At 46.5% G+C, this 15,084-nt stretch overlaps 1 protein-coding gene across 1 annotated transcript in view; it reads right to left on the bottom strand.

Moving 5' to 3' along the window:
- LOC133357605 (mitogen-activated protein kinase kinase kinase 20-like) overlaps positions 1 to 7,389 on the bottom strand; it is a 33,189-nt gene extending 25,800 nt beyond the window's left edge. The window contains 1 exon segment of the mRNA XM_061575628.1: positions 7,212 to 7,389. The gene's annotated coding sequence lies outside the window, so the exon portion shown is untranslated.
- Positions 7,390 to 15,084: the final 7,695 nt, after the last annotated feature.

Here is a 15,084-nt window from a genome sequence, read left to right as displayed (position 1 = left end):
AGACTAATGACTGGTTCTGATATCACCACTTACGTTAGCTGAGGTCAAGAAAAACGTAGGTAGCCTGGTTCATAGGGCAATGCCATACCCACTGTAAAATAAAATTATATTTATTTTACCCCACCACCGTTAAGCTCCAGTTTAAGAGGCTGTACACTTCATTTCGAGTTTTCCAGTCTTTGGTGACGCATGCAGGTATATTGAGTGAATGGAAAGTGGCCGCTTTGAGGCTCTCTCCACCAGACGGGCATAAGCAGCTTCCCAGGAGAACGTGCCTGGGCAAGCCCAAAGCACTGACGCGTTTATTAAGTTATCACACATTGCCGTGGCATTCCAACGATCAATAAAGTTGGGAAAAACATAACAATCATCGCCCTCCCACCCCCCCACTGAAAAACTTCGCAGAACCTTCCAGAAAAAATGTCCCGAGACTTCCTGAATAAATAGTTAATAATATAAAAAAATAAACACGTAAAAATGTCGCATGAAATGAAAATGCGAAGGTGATTAATGTTACCTTCTCGTACCAACGCAGTTGCAATTCACACCGCAAAGCTGATGTGAATTGCCAAGCGGGAAAGGAAGTGTGCACTGAAATAGCAAGAATGAATCATTATCTCAAGAATTAGGTTACTGGGACAGACTTGACTCACGCCTGCTTTACTTCCCACCTCTAAATCCTGTTGCGACTAGCATTATCGTAGATGTTACATTGCCCAAGCGAACTATTTTAAGAAACAAAGGTCCCCAAAGCCTCCATGTGTGTTGGTAGTATTCACCATAATACTGTACTCGTAATCACCATAATACTGTACCCCAACCATGCGATGCTCGGTTACACAGCCCCAGCCCACAGTGCACACGTGTACAGGCTATGTAAGAAAATTAGGCTATAGAACATGTACAATACAATGGTACGCTTTCGATGCATAAGGGAGTCCAAATGCACCTGCCATCCCTCCAAAGCAAATATATGAAAGTGTCTGCAACTCTGGATATTTGTTCACGATACAAGTATAGTGGAAGAAGGTAAATAACTTTGCATCAGAGTCCATATAAAATTCCCTTTGCTTATCCACGAAAGCCTCCGTGAGTCTCAAAGACAATTTAAAGAGAACCCTCCATTGGAATATTTAGCAACTTCAAGTTTGACTTCATGTGGGAGGAAACCAGAGCAGCCACAAACCTACGCATACTAGTGAATAACAGTCAAAGATCCATGGATGGATTGGATAATCCATTGCTGTACTGGTCACCTAGCTGCACAGCAGGCTTGCAAGTTTCACAAATGTCTGATCTACCAACCCCCTTGCTGGTTTACAGCACCACCATGCCTGCCTGGCTCAAACTCGAAAACGGTGGGATGGTGATCCTCGCCTGAGCCAGTGGAGAAATTCAGCATTCCCATGGCAGGGAAAAGTAATTCCACAGAACAGCCACAGTTGCTATGCAACGGCAGTAGGATGAAGTTTTTGTAGAATACTCTAAATTAACCGAAATTGTTAAATGTATAACAAATGCACGTTTGCGGTGCCTCTGCCAATCCACTGATGGATGAAAGAATAAAGTCAATCGTGGGGGGGGGGTTTGGCCATGGGTAGCAATGATGTAGAGTACAATGAGAACTGTTTTTCACCATCCTCTGCTTGCCGATAGGCAGCCGGTTTATTTTTTGGGTAAGGCCCACTGAGCTAAGAAGCTATTTCAGTTTCGAGTCGGTCATTCATGATGATCGCCCATCCAAGCACTATCCATGCCGGAATCCTGCTTGGCTTCCGATATCTGACGAGATCGGCAAATTCCAGGTGATTTTGGAGGAAAATAGATCACATACGAACATAGTTTAGTGGAGATATTAAATAAGAAATGCTGCCAGGTTATGCATTCGTATAGCAATAGCCTGTTGCACAACTCCGGTCATCCTCGCAGCGGCCTTTGGCTAACCATCGAACAAAGACGGCCACTGCATAGCGCACTTTCTGATGTGCTTCTGGGGCCGTCTGGAACGCTCTTCCTTCCGATATTAGGAAGCCATTGGAACTGTGCACTTTTAAATCTAGCTTGAAAATTCATGTCTTTAGAACTGTGTTGTTTGTTGTCCTTCCCCAGAACCTCCGATTAGCACGTTTGGCTACTTACGGTGAGAAATGGGTTCTACACACATGTTCCCATTATTATATAGAGTCCTTTAACGGTCGAGGGATGAGATGTGTCGGACACGGCCCCCATGACTACCGACCAGCACTGACACAGCATGGTGAGGTATGGTCAACAATCCCGCACGACCGATGATGATGGGTTAATGATAAGAGGGCTGTGGATTTTCACTGAAGTGGTAGAAAGAACCACAGTTAAGGTATATTATGAAACTGGACACCGCAATATCATAAGGGGCCGTCCATAAATGACGTCACGCACCTGGGGGGGGGGGTCAGACATTTGTGACGAGGGGGGGGGGGATTTGAGAAATGTGACGTCACATCAAAATGCGCAACTTTAAATAAATATAGACAACACGTTCTACTTCATTAAATATACTTTTTAATAAATGTTTTCTCCAACATCAGAGTGCAGCGCCACATTAAATACGCACTACAATGACAATAGTTTAAAGCGATTTGAAGCATGTTTTATTTGTGGGGGGGGGGGATGGGCAGAGCTTTGTGACGTCATATTTGAGGGGGGGTCTGACTTTGTGACGTCATTTATGGACGGCCCCGAACAAAATTAATCCAGGTGACGTCAGACGGGGCGCGTCTCTTTTTTTTTAAAGCGTAAGGTCATAACATCGTTTTAAGAGGCCATAAACAAAATCGGTCAATCTTAAACAAATGTGCGGAATATGTGAAAGCTATACACCAATGTTCTGTGACCAAGCCGCATTCAGCGAGGATATTTTTTGGTTTAGTGACCTGCATACATCATTACAGGCGTTATAGGCTGCGGTGGGGGCTACGTGGTGGGGGCAGCAGAGGGGTTTGTGCAAAAAATGCAACGCGTACTTCGACACATCCAATGCTCTCCGCCTAAACCATGAGTTGGGCAAAGAAAATCAGATGGGGGAAAATGCAACCACGTACTTCCACACATCCAATGGTCTCCTACCTAAACCATGTGTTGGGCAAAAAAAATCAGATGGGGAAAATACAACCACGCACTTCCACACGGCCAATGCTCTCCGCCTAAACCACGGGGGGGAGTGGGGGGGGTAGCTAGCAATATAAGAAGATGCAGCAATGTTCGTTCGAATTTGTTACAAACAAAAAGGACTTTGATAATTGGTTTTTTACCCTTCTATCTGGCAACAAAACTGACACCTTTTTACAAGGAGTCATGTTTGTATAGACCGCAATACCTGCAGTCATAATACAAACAAAAGAACATAACTCTGATAATGTGCACTGTCCTTGAAGTTGATTGGTCCACACCCGAGACAGCTTTCCTTCGAGCCTAGTCTCACATGGGTTGGACCAGATGACGCCAAAAGGCGCACAACTCAAAGACAATGCACCATCAGAGTATGAGAGCTTGGGGCAAGCATCTACACTATGGGAACCTCATTTGCCAGTAAAAATATGATAATTGGTTTTTTACCCTTCTATCTGGCAACAAAACTGACACCTTTTTACAAGGAGTCATGTTTGTATAGACCGCAATACCTGCAGTCATAATACAAACAAAAGAACATAACTCTGATAATGTGCACTGTCCTTGAAGTTGATTGGTCCACACCCGAGACAGCTTTCCTTCGAGCCTAGTCTCACATGGGTTGGACCAGATGACGCCAAAAGGCGCACAACTCAAAGACAATGCACCATCAGAGTATGAGAGCTTGGGGCAAGCATCTACACTATGGGAACCTCATTTGCCAGTAAAAATATGATAATTGGTTTTTTACCCTTCTATCTGGCAACAAAACTGACACCTTTTTACAAGGAGTCATGTTTGTATAGACCGCAATACCTGCAGTCATAATACAAACAAAAGAACATAACTCTGATAATGTGCACTGTCCTTGAAGTTGATTGGTCCACACCCGAGACAGCTTTCCTTCGAGCCTAGTCTCACATGGGTTGGACCAGATGACGCCAAAAGGCGCACAACTCAAAGACAAGAGTTGTGCGCCTTTTGGCGTCATCTGGTCCAACCCATGTGAGACTAGGCTCGAAGGAAAGCTGTCTCGGGTGTGGACCAATCAACTTCAAGGACAGTGCACATTATCAGAGTTATGTTCTTTTGTTTGTATTATGACTGCAGGTATTGCGGTCTATACAAACATGACTCCTTGTAAAAAGGTGTCAGTTTTGTTGCCAGATAGAAGGGTAAAAAACCAATTATCATATTTTTACTGGCAAATGAGGTTCCCATAGTGTAGATGCTTGCCCCAAGCTCTCATACTCTGATGGTGCATTGTCTTTGAGTTGTGCGCCTTTTGGCGTCATCTGGTCCAACCCATGTGAGACTAGGCTCGAAGGAAAGCTGTCTCGGGTGTGGACCAATCAACTTCAAGGACAGTGCACATTATCAGAGTTATGTTCTTTTGTTTGTATTATGACTGCAGGTATTGCGGTCTATACAAACATGACTCCTTGTAAAAAGGTGTCAGTTTTGTTGCCAGATAGAAGGGTAAAAAACCAATTATCATATTTTTACTGGCAAATGAGGTTCCCATAGTGTAGATGCTTGCCCCAAGCTCTCATACTCTGATGGTGCATTGTCTTTGAGTTGTGCGCCTTTTGGCGTCATCTGGTCCAACCCATGTGAGACTAGGCTCGAAGGAAAGCTGTCTCGGGTGTGGACCAATCAACTTCAAGGACAGTGCACATTATCAGAGTTATGTTCTTTTGTTTGTATTATGACTGCAGGTATTGCGGTCTATACAAACATGACTCCTTGTAAAAAGGTGTCAGTTTTGTTGCCAGATAGAAGGGTAAAAAACCAATTATCATATTTTTACTGGCAAATGAGGTTCCCATAGTGTAGATGCTTGCCCCGAGCTCTCATACTCTGATGGTGCATTGTCTTTGAGTTGTGCGCCTTTTGGCGTCATCTGGTCCAACCCATGTGAGACTAGGCTCGAAGGAAAGCTGTCTCGGGTGTGGACCAATCAACTTCAAGGACAGTGCACATTATCAGAGTTATGTTCTTTTGTTTGTATTATGACTGCAGGTATTGCGGTTTATACAAACATGACTCCTTGTAAAAAGGTGTCAGTTTTGTTGCCAGATAGAAGGGTAAAAAACCAATTATCATATTTTTACTGGCAAATGAGGTTCCCATAGTGTAGATGCTTGCCCCGAGCTCTCATACTCTGATGGTGCATTGTCTTTGAGTTGTGCGCCTTTTGGCGTCATCTGGTCCAACCCATGTGAGACTAGGCTCGAAGGAAAGCTGTCTCGGGTGTGGACCAATCAACTTCAAGGACAGTGCACATTATCAGAGTTATGTTCTTTTGTTTGTATTATGACTGCAGGTATTGCGGTCTATACAAACATGACTCCTTGTAAAAAGGTGTCAGTTTTGTTGCCAGATAGAAGGGTAAAAAACCAATTATCATATTTTTACTGGCAAATGAGGTTCCCATAGTGTAAAAAGGACTTTGCAGCATTTCAACAGCCGACAATGCGCACGTGAATAAATGCGCGCGTACGGAGCGCCACGATGCATCGGATCCAGAGCTGCAGGTTACTGACCCCCCCCCCCAGCTTAAACCAATTCGCACTAAGCACGGCCAAACACCCCCCCCCCCCCAGCCACGATCTGCACGGCGTGTCGAGCCCCCCACCCCCATCCATCATCTAGCAGTGGATTGACAGCGCGGTCCGGTGGCGCTTGCGCGGTCAAAAGTTTGGGCCACGTTTCGTCCGCGGTGCTGCGCTACGATTACGAAAGGCGTTCATCCTCGACAGCCATGGGTGGTGGTGGTGGGGAATTCCCAATTGCCGTGCCTAACCATTTCGATTTAAAGCTTTCGTGACTGCAGGGATTCATCTTCTTGGTTCTTTCGGTAAAGTCACGTAGAAGGGAAATAATAAAATAATAAAAATAAAAAAATACAATAATTCTCACGACGTTTCGGCCACAACGCAAGCAGCCGTCCTCAGGTGAAGACCAGGTCTGTCTGTTCACCTGAGGACGGCTGCTTGCGTTGTGGACGAAACGTCGTGAGAATTATTTTATTATTGTTCTATTTTTATTATTTCCCTTCTACATGACTTTACCGAAAGAACCAAGAAGGTGCCTTAACCATGTCGGGCATGAAGATTGTCCGTCGATACTTCACCACTCTTGTCAAAGCGTGGGTTCGTTTAGGTCTGGGCGGGGGGTTGACAACCTACGCAGACTTTTAATCAAACACCTCCCCCCCCCCCATTCCAGAAGAATATCTCACGAAAGCCACCGGTCAGTGGCCACTTGATTTAAATGACGTTCGTGCCACTGCGAACATCGGCCACGAGCGGTGTCTCCGAGACTGTCCCAGGACAAGATGTGCTTGCTGTCCGCCTCGCTGTTACTTGTGGATTCTCCACAGCGACGCCGACTGTTAATGAATAGTGTTTATCTTTGAGTTAATCGAACTCGGGGGGGGGGGGGGGGGGGCGCTGTCAGAGGCGCCGGGTCCAGCGCTAACCGCTGCGCCACCGCTCCACGCCAAAGTGAGACTGCACTGTACCGAGGAGCATGCGTTCAGCACAGGAACGCTCAACGTGCATTCTGCAGACAAAGGTCCCCCGTGTAGCCTTAACAGACTGTAGGGGCAAGTGCTGTTAGCGAGCAGCACATATAAAGGCCGACCACGGGACACACGAGGGGGTGGGTGGCCAACACCACGCCCGGCCGCTTTCGTCTCCCTCGTGGCGATGTTTACACATCGCGCCAGGTACTCATTTGAGGCTGAGTCGACCTAGGGGGATGCCCAGGACGGGTTCAGATAATCGTCACTGTTGGTGTTTGGCAGTGAGGGGGAATCGAACTCGTGTCACCAGGTTCGTAGCGCAGCGCTGCGCTAACCGCTGCACCACCGCTCCCCTACACGACGACTGCTATGCACACAACACACGCGCCGAGATGTCTTCAATGCACAACACAAGGCGTGTTTGGAGACGCGTCTACAATCAATAAACATTATATTACTTTAGATTGAACGCCGCGTAATGGCTCGACAGTATATGCAGTATGCACTGTACGTAAACAAGCGTTGTACCACCCACCTCGTCGCAAGACTTTAGACGTTCGAACCCTGCGGCCGCAACTCCTCTCCTCGCAAGACACTCGACGACTTGAACAACGCCAAAGATAAGTTTTCTTTAACAACTTCCCCTGCTCCTCAACGTTGCGTGGAAGTTGTAATCGCGTGCGCGCCTTTCGCGAATCCGCGCACGCGACGCGGTGACGTCACCGAGGCACGCACGCGACGTCACCGCGGCGCGCGCGCGACGTCACCGTGACGTCACCGCGGTGCGTGCGCGACGTCACCGTGACGTCACCGCGGCGCGTGCGTGACGTCACCGTGACGCGTGGTCTGGCGGTGACGTCGCCGGAGTGCCACGTGCAAGAGCCGTCGCCGCAAACCTTTGGGGGGGGGCGCTGGGGGGCAACTGCGGGGTTTGACGTTGCTATGGGGAATGGGCCATTGCCCGAAACGTCGCCTATTTTTAAATCCTTTATTTTAAGTTCACTTGCTTGCTTGCTTGCGCGCTTACGACCGTGCAAATCTTTCGGTCGTTTTTTAACCCACTTCCCGTGATCCAATCGAGCTGACATTTTGCACACAGAATCGTTGTGCGTGACAATGCATTTTCGTGAAAAAATGTTTCCAAAATTTTACACTGTGTAGGGAAAATTTTAAAATATTTAATTACCAATTGTTTAATGCTGCCAGACAATCATCTGACCCATAGGTGGCAGCCATCTCAAGCCAGAGGACGAGAGGACTCTAGCCGCCACGCATATAAAGGATTTATAGTGAAAAACTTTGTTTTTACGGGTTATACTTGTTTTTCTTGGAGGCGCCACTGTTATTTACAAATGTTGATGTGGGGGGGGGGGGAGGGGTTGTGTTGGTGTTTGTGTACCCCTGCAGCAGCAGCAGCAGCATCGCACGTAATTTTGTTAATAACAACATTTAAGCAACGTGAATAAGAATCAGAATGTGTTTATAGTGGAGGAATCCGATGAGCTATGAAGATATTTTTCGCGGATGTCCACAATCATTCCAAGATGGCATGCATAATGAGTGATTAACGACGCTCAAGAGTAGGGTTGTTAAAATCATTTTTTATTACCGGTAAACACTTGAGAAAAATATAACATTGTTACCGGTTTTCCGCACATTTATGGATAGGTGTCTGGTCTAGCAATAAACAATAGACGTTAAAGAGCTTCCGCAGTCGTCGTATAACACTTTCCCATGCTGGACTTTACAGTCCCAGAGTTGGCCGGTTCGCAGAGCCGGCCGACTTTACAGTCGGAACGACCGCCCCGGGCCCGGCGCTTTGGGGGGGGGGGGGGGGTGCGCTTAGTCGTCACGCTGTCATATGTTTAGTTTGATGGTGTTGGGGGTAACACACACGATGGGTGATCGTTTCTGTTTTGCCCCGGGCCCCGCACACCCACCACCCTATTGACGACCCGGCCGGTTTGATTCCATCTTCTGGCGCGGAAGTTGAAACAATGGGGCATATTTCTAAATCCTATTCCCACCTCGCCTCCCGCCACAACAGTTCGTCGATCGGCTGGTCGCGTGTGGAGGGGTAGAAATGTGGGTACACCACCCTCTTACCAACACACGTCTGGGCGCGTGTAAGAGCACACCAAAGTTACATTACATTTCTAAGTTTGCTAAGTTTTATATCTTTTTTCTTTTCTCTCCATCACCTTTTTCCCTCTGTAGGTTTCACCCCACCCTCCCGCCCGTTAGTTATTATTTTTAAATCCTTTATATTAAGTTCGCTTGCTTGCTTGCTTGCGTGCTTGCTTATGACCGTGCAAATCTTTTGGTCGTTTTTTAACCCACTTCCCGTGATCCAATCGAGCTGACATTTTGCACACAGACTCGTTGTGCGTGACAATTAATGTTCGTGAATTTTTTTTTCCAAAATTTTACACTGTTTAGGGAAAACAAATTTAATATTTAATTACCAATTGCTTAATACTGGCAGACAATCATCTGACCCATAGGTGGCAGCCATCTCAAGCCAGAGGACGAGAGGACTCTAGCCGCCACGCATATAAAGGATTTAGAGTGAAAAACTTTGTTTTTACGGGTTATACTTATTTCTATCTATGTGACTTCACCGAAAGAACTAAAGATTATGAATTCCTGCAGTCACGAAAGCTTCAAATCAAGATTGAGCAGAACAAATACCCACTACCCCCCTACAGTTGAAGCTCTTCTGCCAGCAATGGCGCAAAGCAGTTGCAGACCTGCACCTTTAACTTGTTTTTATTTACTCTTAAGTCCAGTCTGTCGCCGTGCGGGTTGTACGTGCCAAATCGGTGCATTCACCATTCAAAAAATGTATCTATAAACGATTGACTGTTCCTGCCTATTGGAATCGGCAATACATTCTGTAAACTGTGATTGCTTAAGTCCAATAACTGTCTGCTCTGTAATAAAGATAACGAGTCTCCACCAGAGGAATGTGGAACTTTCACCTCTGAATAGAGGCGACCAAATACACTCCACGCGCGCTCTTTGAGGTCGAGGGAGACTGACTTGGCTCGATTTTACAAATTGCCGCACCTTGTCGAGTAGAATGTGCTTCCGAGCTGTAACATCTTTGGCAACTCCATTATTACGATATCTCTTTATCTTTACAATAGAGCGATCGGCAGGGCAAGGTGCTCTCACGAGGTTGCCAAGACAAGTGGGGATGGTTTTATGGAACGAAAAACCTGATCAAAGTAGTAATTTCAGTTTGCGACGTGCGCAGTATTTGCTCACTCTCAAGAGGTGTGATGAACCACAGACAACCAGGAAAGGCAGCAACCGCGCGGGGGAACCGGCACTACCAACAATTGCCCAAGCTCTGCGGTCCTCTATATGTATTCAGGTGTTACCAGCCAATTCATTGGTTTGCATGTGGGAGGGAACCGCAGACCCGGAGAGAGAAACCACGTGTGCGAGAGGGCCACACTTTATCCCATACGGATGGTAAAGTCACGTAGGTTAAAAAAGAAAACATAAATTAAATCACGACGTTTCGGAGGCAACACAAGCTTCCGCCTTCAGGTGGAACCGTCACAGCACAATTACTGTATCAAGTGAAGAGAGACCTTAAATACTGGTTAAGGGGAGGGGGGAGGAGCCAGGATGGGCCGTGGGGGGGGGTATAAGCTGGTGAGGTGACGACCTGTCCTACATCTAGAATTAGGGGTCAACTTTTGCTGCATTGCCATTTCCTTGCACGCCATTGTATGGCATCTCGACAAGTGAGCTCATTTGCAGGCACTTATGGTTTCGAATGTTGAATCCAGATTATACTCAACTTCATTTCTGCTTATGGAGTAGCAATCACAGGAGAGAACCTGCCCGAGATGATGATCCACATGAAGATGAAGCGATGCGGTCAGCGAGTATCTGTCGTCCTTCCCGACCCATCATCATAGGCCTTTGTGTCTCGAGAGACAATTTCTTTTGCGCCTTACGAGGTCAGCTGTAAGTTGTGCAGCGCCTAGAATGACTTAGTAGGACGATCCTTGAGTGGTAATCCTTGCCACAACAATTGAAAGTGAATGCGGTGGCAGCTCTAGAGGTGTTTGTTGCTTGTTCTTTACGTCGCTTCCTCTTTGTCTACAAAGCGGTGTGTCTTTTCTCCTCGCCTCTCATGAGGCCTGTTTTCACAGCCTGCTGCCAGCTGAGTCGGTCACCGGCAGTTTTCTCCCAGTCATTTGGGTTGATGTCGCAGCTCTTCATGTCCCGTTTACAGACATCTTGCCGACCCACACCTCAGATTAGTACGGTTGGCTACGTACAGTGCGAAAGAAGTTCAACACACAGTTCAGGACTTGTAAGGTGTATGGGGGAGGCCCTTATCCAGCAGTGGACTGTGACAAATCTGTAATGTGACATAATGATGTACAAGAAAATATTAGGATACAACCATGGAAAAAAACTTTATTTTTTATGGTGGCGATTTTGCAAACGGCACCGCACGCAAATGTTCATTTTATTCAATGGACGTTTAGAAAATAATTATTTGACTGACGCACCTAGAGCGGTGACGAAAAAAATTGCACACTTGCAAATTATACCTGCACAATCAGTGTGGCAGGACCAACATACAGCTTTTACATGCCAAAACGGCGTGCTTTTTAAGTAATCAAAAAAATAAGTGGCCAAGGGGAAAGTAATCCTAATTACAGATTGGTACTGCAAAACAGACGTTTCGTCACTTAAATCATTGCACAGTTGGAAAATAAACGATGACATTGAATGGAAATATAATTCGACAATCCTGACTCGGTCATCTAAAAAAAAACTGATATAAATTTTCTTGCAAAAAACATTATAAAAACAGCAACCAACCAAAAACACTCCAACCACAAAACTCATTCTAAACGATTGTTCATGAAGGTGCAGCCCTGCAAGTACTCGCTAATGCCCAATGTTGGCAGAACAAGCCTCCACGAGGGAGCTCCACCGATCAGGCATTTTGGTCTCCTCTTCCACGCTGGACACACTATCTCGGAAGAGGTGGGGATACCCACATTTTACCACGCACGACCCACCGATCATGAGACTGATGTACCAGTTTATACTGGTGGGTGGACACAGCCGGGGGCGGGTGGTTTATGGAACGTTTCAATTTTTTTCAACTTCCACACCAGGAGGTGGAATGGTGGAACTGTCGACCTTGGCCCGTTCCACCGCGGCAACAGCCATCGTAGATGTATCGACACGTGCTGTGACCCGTACGCGTCGGAAGTGACACTGTGCAGCTAGCAACTCTACTTGTCCACGGGCAAGCGAGGTTTTGTTTAATTGCGTAACTGACGAGGGAAGAAGGCACAGAAACACAACTCTTACTGGGTTACTGCAAGCATTGCAATGTGACGTTAGGCTCACAATTCGCCCACGCGAATTGTGAGCCTCGAACGCATGGGCATTCCAATTCGGTTCGTCAAGTTCAAATTCCGTTTTGAAATTTGAGAAAAAAAAATCGCTAAATGCTGCCCGGGGTGTGAGTATGACCGCATCCGGCAGAGCGGTGGCGTCGTGGATGTCACACGCTGCTGTGCTACGAGCCCGGTGGCCTGAGTTCCATACCCGGTCACGGCTAAGGTCCAGTGGTGAGTGACCAGCCTGAAGTATGGTTAAGCAGACACGGCCTGGATTAACAAACCGGGCTGTAAATCAGATGATGATTATACTGCGCGGTCAGGTTGCCACCAGCACACGGCAAAGTGCCCTGTGGGAAAGCACAGTACTTGATGAAACCCCGTGGGGTCATAAGTGCTGTAGTCTGTTGCTTTTAGTGTTCTCCCGCTCAAAGGAGCACGCAGTGGTGTAGTGTAAGGGTGTTGTTTATAAGCACCCCTAGCAAAATAGCATCACAGCAGAGCTTGTCACATCTACGGACAAGGTGTGGGAACATTTCAGAGAGAGAGACAGGCCGAGACTGGGAGGCTGCACGTGGCAATAAAGGAGGGGGGGGGGGGGGCTTCCCCGTGTGTTAAGCCCCCCTCTGTGTTCCTTCTTGCAGTGGTAGTATTCAGCTCCCGTTTACGGCGGTGGACAAATCCACATTCCTAATTCGCAGGGGACGAGCGCCTGTTGTCCATAGGACGACCACTGTAAGCCTTTCCACAGAGCAGCACACTTTAATTTGATGAACTCGGTTTGTGTTAAACTTGCAGGTAATTACGCCTCAATTAGTATTGTTTGCAGCTGTGCACTTTGCAGTTTGGGGCTGTGCTTGACAATTGATTTAAAAAGGATCAGAAGTGTGCTAAATTGGTGACGGCCTTCAGGTTATCAATGCATACAATTCACTTTTTTTAATATACACACTCCCAAATCCATAATTTAAAACATCTAATGCCCAGTGGAATGCGCGCACCCACACACACAAAAAATGCCGACGCACAACGTACCTCTGAAACATGCCGTCAAACCGGCCTCTCACTCTCGGGCCAGGCTGCCAAATTGCGTGGCATTGGGCGGGTGCAATTCAAGAATTTCTCTCAGGTCTTATTGGAATTGCGAGGTCACAGAGGATTCATATGATCCTTATGGCGGTACCCCGGGGTGACCAAATAATACTAAATAGCCGAGGCAGTTACATATTTTATTTCTGGGACACAATTTTTCCTAGGGGTGTACTTAACTCCACGACTGGGGAACCAATCAATCCGAAACGCAGCGAGGACAATTGCGCTGAAACCCTGAACGCTCGTACGTGGCACCGTAGTGGTGGTGCATTGTAGTGTACAGCTCGTCGAGATGAGTCGATTGCCACATAGCGGACCATCAACAGACTAAAAGTGACTGCATCATGGACATTATGCGAGAGCCGAGGTTCTATGGTAGCCCAGGGTACCGCCATAAGGTTCACTTGTCTATTCATGGTTATGATTCAAACCGATAATTGTTTATTCTTTTTTTACATTTACATAAACATCTCTGGTGGCTGTGGAGGTCAAACCAATTCTATCAAACCAAAAAAGTCAACACATTCGTTCGTCACTAACACTGTGGCAAAGGGGCTTTCTTTGCATATAAATGAGGAACCGTTGCCAAAAATGTTGCTTATTATGTACTTTTTTTTACTTTTAAGGCCACAACGAACGTGTGAGTTGTTTTGTTTGTGCTTGTATGCCACAACCAATGCAGCATACGCGAAGTATTTGTTTCTTTTTGTGTAACCAGGTGAGAACGAGTGACCAGAATACTTAACATTTTTCAACATCCACCCGGTTAATCGAAATTACAAAAACACAAAGTACAGCAATGAAAGCAAATAGAAAATCATTCCAACCCGACAGACAGTGTTGATGCCACTGTTTATGTTTAGCCACGGAAATCCCGACAATGCCCTCGTGTACCACTGCAGTACAGTGGCGGCGTCTTTGCATTCCAATCCTTGAACACGAAACTGTTAAGACACCTGTCCAACATTAACTGTGTAGCTAGGCACTGTCATAAAGCCCACAACTCAGTCGAGTGCAGGTAGGTAGTGTCTAGCCTGTGTGACACCCAGGGTCCTGGATCACTGGTAGACTTGGAGTAGGTGGCACGTTCATTAACAGCCACAGCAGGAGGTATTCTGGATGCGGTGTGCCGGGTGGGAACATGTCAAAAAGAGCCCCAGACACCTTCTTGGTTCTTTCGGTAAAGTCACGTAGAAGGGAAATAATAAAATAATAAAAATAAAACATTATAAAATAATTCTCACGACGTTTCGGCCACAACGCAAGCAGCCGTCCTCAGGTGAAGAACAGGTCTGTCGGAAAGACAGCGTCTGAATGAACACCACCAAAGCCCCAGACACGGCTGCAATCGGGCATTGGTTAAACCGCTCTCGCTCCTGGGCATGCTTCGTTCCAGCGGTGCGTGTGTGTGTGTATATCACACAGGACGCAGTGCTTTTTGACTTGCGCAGAACCAACACGACCTTTGATTTTTTTTTCCACGCGTGTTTTATCCTGCGGACGGGGACAAATGTGGGGGTGGGTTGTACCACGTGGTTTCCACAACTTTTGAGATGTAACTTCGTTGGACTGTCCCATGATTGCATTCCGTGGCTTGGATTTTGGTGTCTTTAAACCAACCCGGCAGCTTTTTGTTTCGGGGGCCCCACATTATTTTACTCCAAGTTTTCAAAAACGGTCAACATCCTCCGCTACATGTATTACACAGCGAGGTAGCGTTCAGATTGCGTTGATGAGAACATCACTTACGCGCACACACACACGGCTACTGATGTTATTTGTCATGATAAGTGTACTAATTACTTATATATTCTTAGTTCTTTCGGTAAAGTCATGTAGGTAAAAAATGAAATTAAAAATTAAAATTAATAAAAATAAAATAAAAATCACGACGTTTCGGAGGCAACACAAGTCTCCGTCATTTTGTGT

Source organism: Lethenteron reissneri, chromosome 7 (genome assembly GCF_015708825.2).
Source record: "Lethenteron reissneri isolate LAM-NWPU_2019-01 chromosome 7, ASM1570882v1, whole genome shotgun sequence".
Taxonomy (NCBI): Eukaryota; Metazoa; Chordata; class Hyperoartia; order Petromyzontiformes; family Petromyzontidae; genus Lethenteron; species Lethenteron reissneri.
Note: the sequence above shows the minus strand (reverse complement) of the source record. Positions and strands in the feature narration are given on the sequence as shown.